Source organism: Diabrotica virgifera, chromosome 3 (genome assembly GCF_917563875.1).
Source record: "Diabrotica virgifera virgifera chromosome 3, PGI_DIABVI_V3a".
NCBI lineage: Eukaryota > Metazoa > Arthropoda > Insecta > Coleoptera > Chrysomelidae > Diabrotica > Diabrotica virgifera.
This window is the reverse complement of record NC_065445.1, coordinates 106,825,300-106,838,870: the sequence shown is the minus strand read 5'-3', so window position 1 is coordinate 106,838,870 and position 13,571 is coordinate 106,825,300. Positions and strand designations below refer to the sequence as shown.

Genomic DNA, 13,571 nt, shown 5'->3' with positions numbered 1-13,571 from the left:
CCTCTTTGTGCTCTTCCGATTCGTTTGTCGCGGTGAATCAATCCGCATTAAAATTTTGGTTTTACAATTGGTTGTGTGACTTGGAATCTTCTACAATTTTTCTCCATTCGTTTCTGTTTTTACTTATGGTTACCCATTCTCTAACTTCCATCTTCTTAAGGTCCTCGACTATCTGGTTCTCCCATCCAGTTTTGGCTCTTCCTCGTGTTCTGCCTGATACAGGTCTTCATTTGGTAATTTTCTTGATAACGGCTTCTAGATTTCTCCTTTCTATATGTCCCATACATCTGAGTCTCTGTGCCTTTATAAATCTGATTATGTATTCTACTTTCAGAAGTTCTCTTACTTCGTGGTTGTTGAGTTTTCTACATTCATTATTACTTATGTTTAGTGGGCCTGCTATCCTCCGAATTATTTTCCTCTCTAGGATCCTCGATCTTTCTTCCTCTTTCTGTGTCAGACACATTACTTCAGCACCATATGTGAATACTGGTCTAATTGCTGCTCTGCAAATTTTCAGTTAAGTATTCTGAGTAAGCTTCTTATCTTTGAGGAAGTTGTTGTATTCCCAGTAGGTTACCGTCATCCTTCATAAAAAAGATAAATTGGATTTTGAAAAAGAAATAAGCCCATTATAGATGGTTACTAAACCATCTATATAAGCTCTTTTCTCTAATACGGCCAAAGAGATTGGAAATAAAACTAGATTTCATCACTCAGAAGAACAAGCAGGGTTTCTATCAGGGTACAGAACAAATGATCATTTGCAGTGCACTAAAACTCTAGTTCTGAACCAAAATCTGAAAATAATTAGAAACCTTTATAGACCAAGGCGGAGGTGGATGTGAGACTTGACATTTGGATTTTTGCAGATAAAATTAGGTGACAACTTCAGTAAACTTCTTACAACATACTTAATCCGTCCACCGAATTTCGTTAAAATCGATATAATAGATTTTGCATAATAATTTTGCAATCTAAATTTCTTTAAAAAAGTTAAAAATTTTTAAAAACTTTTTGAACAAAAAGTAAACCATTTAGAAGTTTGCTAATTTTTTTACATATCAAGAGGCGCTCTTCCTATCTAATACACTTTACAGAATTAAAATCGGATTATTTAAGCGGCATCAGCACTGTTTTAAAGTTATAAACAATTTTTTGGCTTATAAACAAATATAGTGAGGACGTTTGAGTTGGAATAAATTCATTTTCTCGAGAACGGGCTACTCTGGAGATAAATCCCGAAACAGGTCGATTTTTTTTATTTAAATTATAATATTTTGGCATATACCTACGTCATACTAGTGACGTCATCCATCTGGGTGTGATGACGTAATCGATGATTTTTTTTTAATGAGAATAGGGGTCGTGTGCTAGCTTATTCGAAAAGTTGTTAAATTCTTTATTCATTAATATAGACTTAACATAATTATTTATGCACGGTGCCCAAAATTTTTTTTTATTAATTGAGACAAAAATAATAAAGTATATAATTTATTTAATTCGAAATACATTTTACTGTTGTCCTAAAACAAAAAATAGTTATTTATGAAACAGTTCGTGAAGTATGCTTTTTGCGAACGCACGCGATGTTTAGAGCACGAGCGACAGCGGAGCGAGTGCTATACATCGCGTAACTTCGCAAAAAGTACTTCACGCACAGTTTCATACAATATTTTATCTACGATAAACAGATAAAAAAACTGTAACTCTTCGTCACTGGAATTCATTTCTATTCTATAATTTTTAGAACTTTGACATTTAAAAATTCTAACTTCTTTCAAACCACAAAACTGTCAAAACTTTTGTCGTAATTTATTGCTGACAATGTCATCACCATGACAACGCGAAAATTAAGGATATTTGATTACATGAAAGTGTGCCAAAAACAGTGCGAAAAAGTAAATCCCATTTAAAATACATTGTTACTTCACGCACACTTTAAATCCTTCACGCACTGCTATCTATAATGACAGTTTTCACAAACTAAAAACTTATACATACATAACATGAGATAGAGTAGATAAAAATGTTTATTTGATAAATAACTGAAAAATGAATTCATTACAACTCAAACGTCCTCGCCGTGTTTGTTTATAAACCAAAAAATTGTTTATAACTTTAAACAGTGCTGAGGCCGCTTAAATAATCCAATTTTAGTTCTGTAAAGTGCATTAGATAGGTAGAGCGCCTCTTTATAGGTATAAAAATCAGCAAACTTCTAAATGGTCTACTTTTTATTAAGAAAGTTTTTAAAAAATTTTAACTTTTTTAAAAAAATTTAGATTGCAAAATTATTATGCAAAATCTATTATATCGATTTTAATAAAATTTGGTAGACGAATTAAGTAAGTTGTAAGAATTTTCTAAGCGAATTTCGAAGGTTCTAAGTGCAACCAAAGTAGTTGAAAAATATTGAATAAAAACAGGCTTATTTTGTCCCCTTATTTTGTATTTATTGCTATTTTGCAGAAAGGGTAATCATTTAAGATATTTAAACCAGTCGTATATCATACAAAATTCAATTATCTTAATTTTACTTCCCCACGACTTTTTTCCAAAATGAATTGTTTTAAAGTTATAAGCAAAGAAAGTAGAAAAAAAATCGATGCTTTTCGAAATTTTTATATATTTTAATTTTTTATTAATGTTCCGGGCATATTTGAGAAGAAGCATAAGTCAATTATTATTATTGAAGCTGTCACCTAACTTTATCTGCAAAAAACCGAATGCCACCTCGCACATCCAAAAATAGACCTTTTTTCACAGATCCGCCCTGGTCTATTTACTGGAATCATACTGTAAATCTCAGAGTTGAAGTTGAACACACCAAATATGTGAAAGTCATGCGTGAATGGAGGCAAGGCTGTATTTTGTCCCCTCTAATTTTCAATCCCACCTTGAATGAATATTTATCGAAGCCTTGCACGAAACTGAAATAGGTATTCTACTAAATGGGGACCGCTAAAGAACATCAGGTATGCAGATGACACCATAGTATTTGCGGACAACCTAGAAGATCTACAAGTCCTTATGAACAAAATCAAGAATTACACTCAACAATATGGACTCAATATATAAACGTCAAGAAGACAAAACTTATGATCATTAACAAGAAAAATAATAACAGACAGTCAACTCTACATCAACCAAACTTCTCTAGAATGAGTAACGCACTACAACTACCTCGGTACCATAATAAATGAAGAATGGACCAACAACCAAGAGATAAGAGCGCGCATCGGAACAGCTAGATCTACTTTCAACCGTATGGAATTTTTTCAAGAGCCACAACCTCTCTCCTGGTATAAAAGTAAGAATGCTGCGATGCTACGTCTTCTCTGTCCTTTTTATGGTGTTGAATCGTGAAACTTGAACGAAGGTATGTGCAGAAAATTAGAAATATTTGAGATCGGATGTGGGTATATCGGAGAATTCTTAAAATCCCGTGGACTGACCGGGTCACAAATGATGAGGGCCTCAGAGAAATGAAGAAGAACCAAGAGGTACTGACCACCAACAAATCTGGAAAGTTAGAATGCTTTGGACACATTATGCGAAATCTTGGCTTAAAGAAGAAGAACATCCTGGTTAAAAAACCTGAGAACCTGGTTCAACACAACATCTGTACAGCTTTTTCGTGCTGTTGCAAATAAAATAAATATTACCATGATGATCGCCAACATCAAGAAGAAGAAAACTGTAGTCGAAAAGCTCATCGAATATCATAGAGCTCATCGAATATCATAGAGCTCTGTTTCTTATGTTTGTAGACTTCCACAAACCATTTGACATAGAAACCTTCATTGCAGGCCTGAGTAGATAAAAATTGGTAGAGGTGTGCAGCAGGTAAATACTTCGTCGTCAAATCTACTTGTACGCCAGGGAAATAAGGCAAAAATATACCATGTTCGGAACACTTCAGCAGCCAGGTTGCAAATGGATTTTTTGGGTACTATATACCTAAAACATTATAATATATACAAAAATGCCCGTCACAGTTCGGACGAGAAATTTAGTTATTAACAAATAAGTGTCAAAAATGGCAGTTTTTTCGTTTAAATCGCTACGGGTAAAAATAGGGTAATTAAATATCTTATTTATACTGTTATTCTCGTAGTAGATGAGCCAAAGTTTAAAATGGCAGTTTTTGAATTTCGGTTCGATCATTTGTTGCTTCAGAAATCGCAAAATAAGACTAAAATTTCGAAAATAAAAAAAACGCTATAACTTTTGTGAAAATGACCTTAAGACTTTCATATTGCACGAAAAGTTGAGACAAATAGTCCATATAATGCACGAAAAATTTTAAGACGATTCGTTAATTAGTTTAAATTTTATTCAATTTGTTTATCCCAATGAGCTTTTTTTTTCGCAATAACATTGTTCAGAAAATGGTAATTTAATAGCAATTCTGTGAAAACCACATGAAAGAAGAAAAGTCATGATTTCAAAGTATTTAAAAAATATATTTTACTAAAGTAGGGTCATTTTTAGTTCATAAACAATTTGAATAACTTTGTTAATATTGACTATAGATTAAAACTACTTTGGGATTTGAAAAGCTGGTATTTTTATACGAATTTTCAAAAAAACACTTTTTTGCCTAGGTTAATTACAGTCCAAGTTAGCCACTTTTTTTATTTAATTGACAGCTACTTTGTTTATATCAATTAAGCAACCCAACTAGCGCCATTTCGAAGTTGAAGGTATATAGTTTATGTGTAAAAGTTTGAGTAAACTTTAAACTTCAAGAGAGTTGTTAATAACGTTCTAACGAAATCGATTTGTGGTCGGTGGAAATTAATTATTAAAATCTGTGCACTCAAAAAATGAAACTGATTCTTCAAACATATGATGCGATTAATATCTCCAGAGCTTGTTGATGGATCTTGATCATAATTTTTTTAAATTGTATGTACTGGTAGTCTTGTAGAATACGTTATGTACGTAAATTCCCACCTAACATTTCAAAATGTTAGGGGGAGTTCCCCCTATCACTCAGGGATATGAAAAATAGGTTACGACCGATTCTAAGACCTACCAAATATACATATATAATTTCATAAAAATCGGTCAAGCGGTCTCGGAGGAGTATGACAACTAACACTGCGAGAGGAGAATTTTATAGATGTAAATATATAGATGGGTATTAACAAATAGGGGTTGGTGATGGAACAGTGTAAATTAAGGGTTGTATGTATTTTTTAATACTACATCATATAAAATTAAGATAGATAATTTTGTTAAAAAAAATAAAAAAGAATGTCAGGGGGGCAACCCCCCTTATAACTTATGGATATAAAAAATAGATTAAAACCTATGCTCAGTCCCATAGGATATACTTGTAAAATTTCATAAAAATCGGCCAAGCCGTTTCGGAGTAGTATGGTAACTAACACTGTTACAGAAGAATTTTATGTATATTGAAGTAACTGTGAATTAAATAATAAAACTAGCTAACTTTGACCGTAATTAACATAGGCGAAAAGTTTTTTTTTTTAATTTGTGTAAAAATACCAGCTTTTGAAATTCCAAGGTAAATTTACTCTACAGTCAATATTAACAAAGCTATTCAAATTGTTTTCAAGCCAAAAATGACTCTACTTTAGTAAAATGTTTTCGTAGCGACCAAAATTACTTTTTAATGATTTTCTTCAATAATTTGAGAACAAGACTATTGTTATTTCATGTGGTTTTCACAGAATTTCTATATAATTATTATTTTCTGAACAATAACATTACAAAAAAAAGCTCTTTGGGATAAACAAATTGAATACAATTTAAACTAATTGACGCATCGTCTTATAATTTTTTGTGTAGTATATGGACTCTTTGACTCAACTTTTTGTGAAATATAAAAGTCGTAAGGTCACTTTCGCGAAAGTTATAGCAAATTTTTTATTTTCGAAATTTTAGTTTTATTTTGCAATTTTCGAAGCAACAAATAATCGGACCAAAATTAAAAAACTGCCGTTTTAAACATTGGCTCATCTACTAAAAGAAGAATACTATAAATAAGATATTTAATTATCCTATTTTTGCCATTTTTGACCCTTATTTGTTAATAACTAAAATTCTCGTCCGAACTGTGACGGGCATTTTTGTATGTATAATGTATTAGGTATATAGTACCCAAAAAACCCATTTGCAACCTGGCTGCTCAAGTGTCCCGACAAAAACCTTATTTCCCTGGAGTATTGTAACAGTCATGGAGTACGCAATTAAACGATTACACTAGCACTCAAATAATATTAAAATCTCCTAAACTAAAAAAAGAACCTACATCATCTCTGATATGCCGATGACTTTATTCTCATAGACAACTCCCGAGAAGCCAGGCCAGAGTAATGCTACAATAACTACATCAAGTAACACAGAGAGTTGGTTTAAAGATAAATTATGGAAAAAGAAAAATGACGAATGTCTCCCCGAATGAGAAAATAGAAATCCAGAAATAGCCGATATAGTCTAAGATCCGAATACGGGTCGATCTATACCCGTCTGCTTGCCGGATGAAACATTTTGTTATTAAATTTCATACATAAACAAATATTTCTAGCATGGGTTGCCTATCAAAATCGTGTCATAGCTATCCTTAAGAGGGGGCCGTAGGGGTTAAAATCAATATTTCAAGCACATTTTTTTAATGTAAGGTAGAATTATTTTATTTTTAAATTAAATAGGCATATTCAGTATAATTCATAGATTATTCAAGAAAAATTCAAGGAAAATATTGAAAAGTAAGCCAACGGTGACAAATTTTCGAATGGCACCTCAAAATATAATGATTTTTACGGTGGACATCAGAACTCATCATTGGATCAGGGTAAACAAAAAATTCAAATAGATTTTATTAGCTTATGAGTTTTTCGAGGTAACGCTGCCGATTTTGTTAGTTTTATCGACTTTTGACTTTTTGATATCACTCAGAAGTCAAAACAACGATTTTTTTGCAAAAATGGGTGAAAATCAACATATTTATTATTCTTCTTCTTTTTTCTCGAAACTCCTTATGCTCCTCAGGGGCGTCGGAGGTTTTATTCATCTTCTATCCATCTCTTCCATTTCTTGCGTCCTTTGCTAACTCTTTCATTTGTTGATGCGTTTTTCCTTTTTCCTGTCCAATTTCTATAATCTGATCGATCCATCTCTTCCTTGGCCTCCCTTTCCTTCTTTTACCATATCTTTTCGATTCCTTCACCTGCTTTGTAGTCTTCCCTGGTCCATTCTGTTAATGTGTCCATACCATTTTAATTTTTTTTGTATCTTGGTTATTATCGATTCCTGTTTCAGTCTTTGTCTAAGGGTCATTCCATTTCAAATCACTCAATTTTGGAGCAAAAAAACTTTTGGACCTCCGATTTGTCTGAAAATTGGTATATAGCTGCTGCGGGACGTAAAAATAAGATATCTAAGGTCAAAAAATCTTCTTCTTCTTTTTTTCTCAAAATGTTATTTTGTGCGGTTTTACAGTGATTTGGTGTTTATTTATACAAATTTGCATTTTCTATCGTAAAGTATCAATGGAAAACATAATATTATAATAGAAGGGACTCAAAAATATCATTATATGGCATTATAACAAGTTACTTTGATTCAAAACAAGCTTTTGATCAAATTTTATAGTATAGAAAACGTTAAAATACCGTTTTTTACATTTTTCTCCATTCCCAAAATACATCATAATCGATTTGGCTGAAAATTTGCCCACAGATAGACAAAACATAGGACTTTAAGTGGTGATAAGGATTTGAATTATATTAGAATACCAAAAAAGATACATGCAATATTATAGTCAAAAATATAGGCGTCTACTGTAAGTACAATTAACTCGAAAATATCGACCTCACGACAAAAATTGTTAAAAAGAAATTCTAATAATTGTAAATACGATTTATTTGGAACAATTTCAATTCCTACCATTTTTGTCGAAAAGTTAAAAATGGCGGAGATATTGAGCAAAACAGGTTCTCCTTTAAAATCAAGATGGCGGCTAACGTAACGGAGGAATTCATTCGTGATTTTAAATTTAGGCTACTATTGACTCCCCTAAAGATCAGAAAAATAAAATTTTGGGCAGCTCGGCGTTCAAGGTCAAATGCTATCCCGACTGGACTAATATATACTTTTGAGTCTGATATTACTGCATGGAACTTTTTTGGTATTGTAATATAATTCAAATCCTTCTAACCACTTAAAGTCCTATCTTTTGTCTATCTGTGGGCAAATTTTCAGCCAAATCGATGATGATGTATTTTGGGAATGGAGGAAAATGTAAAAAACGGTATTTTAACGTTTTTTACACTATAAAATTTGATCAAAAACTTGTTTTGATTCAAAATAACTTGTTATAATGCCATATAACGACATTCTTGAGTCCTTTCTATTAAAATAATGTTTTTCATTGATACTTTACGACAGAAAATGCAAATTTGTTTAAATAAACACCAAATCACTGTAAAATCGCATAAAATAACATTTGGAGAAAAAAGAAGAAGAAGATTTTTTGACCTTAAATATCTTATTTTTACCTCCCGCAGAAGCTATATACCAATTTTCAGACAAATCGGAGATCCAAAATTTTTTGCCTGAGTGATTTGACATGGAATGTACCCTAATATCTTTATTTCTTATTCTGTCCAATTTCGTTTTTCCTGCTATTTTTATTCGCTGCTTCATCTCCGCTGCGTTTATTGTACTGTTTATTGTTTATTTGCAAGAAGATAATGGGGGTGACATGATCTGCACGTCTGAATCGTGAGAAACGGATTTCGGCGTTTGCGCAAATTAGAAATAGCCACAACCCGACGTGGGTAAAATAGATTACCCACGTCGTGTTATCGGCAATTATGGTTTTGCTCAATCTCCGGCGAACGTGTTTATTTCGGCAATTGAGTACTTTCGTTTACCCACAACACGTTCTGGGTATTTCGCTTCGGCCAATGTCCGAATAAAATGCTCACTCCGCGACGTGGGTAATTCACGTTGTCCACATCGCAAAGTGAGTAAAAATTTTGGACATTGTCCGAAGTCGGAGTTTGAGCGTAACATATATACTAAGTTTGAAGCGTAACATATCTACTATTGTTTTGTTTAAAACAATTGAGTTGTAAATAATTATGATTGTGTTTTATAAAAGTGCCTTAGGTCTTAACGGCCTCTTGTGCATGTAAATAAATAAATAAATAAATAAATAAATAAAACCAACGCAGATTAAAATCAATCTTAGAGAACTCGGAAATACAAACATCAATGACAAACAAAAATATTAAGCTCAAGGCCGTATCTTTGAAAAACAAATGAAAAATATTTATAAATATCATGTACAATGTCTACAAAATGGCAAACATTAAGCTATTTACTTTACCATTCAAAGATGCACTTATCCTAAACTGGAACAATACACATATTTGTGTAAAAAAAATAACATATTAACACCGATGATATTTTTGTAGTCGAACGCAATTATGCAGAACTTATCTTAAACTTGACACATCATACTCATATCACACACGGACCGCAAATAAATATTAAAATAAAATTTAAAAGTTAATAATAAATATTAAAACAAAATTTACGACGAACTGCATAGGGGAGCTTGGGTTACAGTGAACCACTTTTTATTTTAACTGGCATAACTCAGGAGAATATGCATATTATAGGCGAGGCAACGAAGTATTAAACCTAGGAATTTTGTGTAGTAAGATGAATCGTCATGCAACTTTTTGCATTCGATTCTAGAGATTGTCAGGAAATTTTGTGAACTAAATTGATCTCCGGAAGATAAAAATTGCATTTTGAGCATAAGAAAAATGCATTTTTAATGTGCATCTCGAAGAGATGTAAAATGAGAAAGGACCCCGCACAAACCATATGGAAAATAGATCCCAGTGGATTTCGTTCATACTTTGGGAAAATACTCTTTTAAGCATCCTGATAAAAAGTTCTCATGGGCACAACTCAATCGTATGAAGGATTGTCAAGATATAGAGGTCCAAACTCGGAAAATTATAAGATTTACGGGGTATTCCAATTCCGTGAGTTACTGGTTTTTTGGCAACATGTAGAAATTTGGATCAAGGAAAAGTACTAGTAGTCTAGGATTTTTTCCTGGCTATCCAATGGTGACCTTTACTTTGACCTTGACCTTCAACGGACGTCATCTTCTAGAGTTTCGAGGGTTTTAGGCATTAAATTGATATAAACAGGTTACTCATGGGTTTTTCGGATCGCAAAACACAAATATGCTATCAGAATTGCCCTCCAGATGACGTGGTGGCCAGGATCTCTGCAAGGGACGTCATCTTTTAGAGTTTCGATGGTTTTCGGCATTTAATTGATGCAAATGAATTACTGGAGTGTTTTTTAAGGTCGCTAAACACGAATATGCCACCAGAACCGACTCCCGGAGCACCTGGTTTCCAAGGTCAATGAAAGGGGCTCCTGGAGTTTCGAGGGTCTTTGGTACTACATTAATGCAAACGGATTAGTTATAGGTTTTTGGAGTTGCTGAACACGAATACGTGATCAGCACAGATACAGGAGCGCCTGGTGCCTAAAACAGGTTATCTTTTGGAGTTTCGGAGGAATCAAATGGATTATTCTTAGGTTTTTGGGGTTGCTGAACATGCATACACTATCAGATTCGACCCACGAATCACATTGTGCCTACGGCACAATGTGATCACGTATTCGTGTTCAGCATCCCTAAAAACCTGTAATTAATCCGTTTGCATCAATGTAGTACCAAAGACCCTCGAAACTCCAGGAGCCCCTTTCATTGACTTGGAAACCAGGTGCTCAGGGAGTCGGTTCTGGTGGCATATTCGTGTTTAGCGACCTCAAAAAACACTCCAGTAATTCATTTGCATCAATTAAATGCCGAAAACTATCGAAACTCTAGAAGATGACGTCCCTTGCAGTGGCCCTGGCCACCACGTCATCTGGAGGGCAATTCTGATGGTATATTTGTGTTTTGCGATCCCAAAAACCCATGAGTAATCTGTTTATATCAATTTAATGCCTAAAACCCTCGAAACTCTAGAAGATGACGTCTGTTGAAGGCCAAGGTTAAAGTAAAGGTCGCCATTGGATAGCCAGGAAAAAATCCTAGACTGCTAGTACTTTTCCTTGATCCAAACTTCTACATGTTGCCAAAAAACCAGTAACTCACGGAATTGGAATACCCCGTAAATCTTAAAATTTTCCGAGTTTGGACCTCTATATATTGACAATCCTTCATACGATTGCGTTGTGCCCATGAGAACTTTTTATCAGGATGCTTCAAAGGAAATCCACTGGGACCTATTTTCCATAAGGTTTGTGCAGGGTCCTTTTTTAGAACTCAGGAAATATTGACAAAAATTAGTTCAGTTTTTATACCCGGGGATTTTGAGGGGTCGTTGAACACGAATTTCATGTCGGCGATAGTTCCCAAGGTACCTGGTGGCCAGGGTGGAACTCGTAGCCTAGATTTTGATGTTATAATCATTCAAAATCAGTCAATAACCATTACTCGTGGGTTTTGGTGGTCGCTGAGCACGAATTTTATGACGGCGTTGATCTTCGAGTTACCTGGTGCCAAGTGGAACTCGTCGCCAAGTGTTTTATGTTATAATATTTCACAATCAGTCATAATAATCATACATATGTTAACAAATACTATATTATACCTGTACTATAATTTAGTTATTTAAATACATCACCTGAAATACCTGTATATAGACTCAAAATCCGAATTCGGACAATTTCCGAAATTTTTACTCTCTTCGCGATGTAGACAACGTGAATTACCCACGTCGCGGAGAGAGCATTTTATTCGGACATTGGCCGAAGCGAAATACCCAGAACGCGTTGTGGGTAAACGAAAGTACTCAATTTCCGAAATAAACACGTTTACCGGATATTGAGCAAAACCATAATACCCATAACCCGACGTGGGGAATCTATTTTACCCACGTCGGGTTGTGGGTATTTCTAGTTTACGCAAACGCCGAAATCAAATCGCCTTTGACAGCCGACGTCGTAAAAAAATAACTACTAAAGAAGAACTAGAAGGAGAGTTCTCTAAGCTTGAAAGAAGTTTTAATGAAGAAGATAACGAAGAAATAAATTGTGTGGATAAAGAAGCTTTGGAGATATTGAGAAGGACTGGAGAAAACAATAAACATGTAGAAAAGAAAACTATGTAAAGTGATAACTTAACACTCTGTGATATTGATTGTGACAAAGCAAACAGCTGTTTTGAATGTGGTCAGCACATCCATGATGAAGTTTCAAATTACAAAGACTTAGACTTACCTTTGTGCACCCTTTAGACACAACACGAGAAAACTGTGTAACTGCATTAAAAAGTCAGGCAGCCAAAATGTTAAAGCTTATTGAAAGAAAATTAACCCCAGTTATAATGGGCGATAACGTTTTGGTAAACATCCCCGATATCGACCGGGACCGACTAGCTCCAAGAAATGTAATGGCTGTTGTATTAAATAAGAACGATGATTCCTATATCCTTGGTACAAAGCATGGAGTTCTTGACAGTTTACTAGAATCCAGTTCCAAGTGGCTCCTAATAAATGTATTAATAACATCGATGTACCTGATGAACAGCTCAATGTCCGTATAGAAGCAATGATGTCATCCGGGTACAAACAAAGTTTCATCAGATATGGATGCAAGAAGAACTGTTGAGGCAAATCTTGCAAATGGGTAAAATCAAACATAAAATGCAATTCTAAATTTCACGGTAGCACTTAGTGTGCTAAAAAGTCAAGTGAATATTTTCTGAAAAGAACTGTATATAATAAACATTGAAGTGGTACATGTATGAAAAAGACTCAAATAAAAGACGTATATGTATGAAAACGTTTAATATATTTTTTTCTATTTTTAATAATAAGATACTTGTTCTATTTTATTGTTTAGTTTTTTTAATTAAAATAAATGGAATTTCAAGGAATATTTGATTTTATTTTACTTGTTATTATGGAATTAGTGTAGGGTATGATTATATTTGGAGGCTTTTCGGCGTTTGCGCCAATTACAAATACCCACAGCCAGACGTGGGTAAAATAGATTACCCACGTCGGATTATGGGTATTATGGTTTTGCCCAATCTCCGGTGAAAGTTTTTATTTCGGCAATTTTGAGTACTTTCGTTAACCCACAACGCGTTCTGGATATTTCGCTTCGGCCAATGTCCGAATAAAATGCTCTCTCCGCGAGTGAGTAAAAATTTCGGACACTGTCCGAATTCGGAGTTTGAGTGTAACATATACATCTTACAAATAATAGCTATTTGTATAACAAGGGAGGAAAGTGCTACTTTTCCTCCCGAGAATGAAGTTTACTGCCCGACGCGTAGCGGAGGGCAGTAATCATTCAAGGGAGGAAAAGGCACTTTACTCCCATGTTATACATATGGTTTTTCCACCTTCCTCAAATAACAAGTCATTTTTTTTATTTTTACTTAATTTATTTATGTAACTAACCAACAAAATTTATTAGAACTAAAACTAGCAAGTAGGTACAATATAACTGTCAACTGTCAAATATAAGTCAAATTATTA

The 13,571-nt window shown here is 33.9% G+C and overlaps 1 protein-coding gene across 4 annotated transcripts in view; it reads right to left on the bottom strand.

Annotated features, from left to right (window-relative positions):
- The window catches only part of LOC114341662 (putative inorganic phosphate cotransporter), a 125,713-nt gene that overhangs the window by 92,515 nt on the left and 19,627 nt on the right, over positions 1-13,571 (bottom strand). Inside the window, exon 1 of one of the 4 annotated variants that reach the window (XM_050646792.1) lies at positions 9,371-9,527. The exons of the other annotated variants lie outside the window; for them this stretch is intronic. The gene's annotated coding sequence lies outside the window, so the exon portion shown is untranslated. Of the gene's footprint in view, positions 1-9,370; positions 9,528-13,571 lie in introns of those variants that run through there. 4 annotated transcript variants of the gene reach the window in all.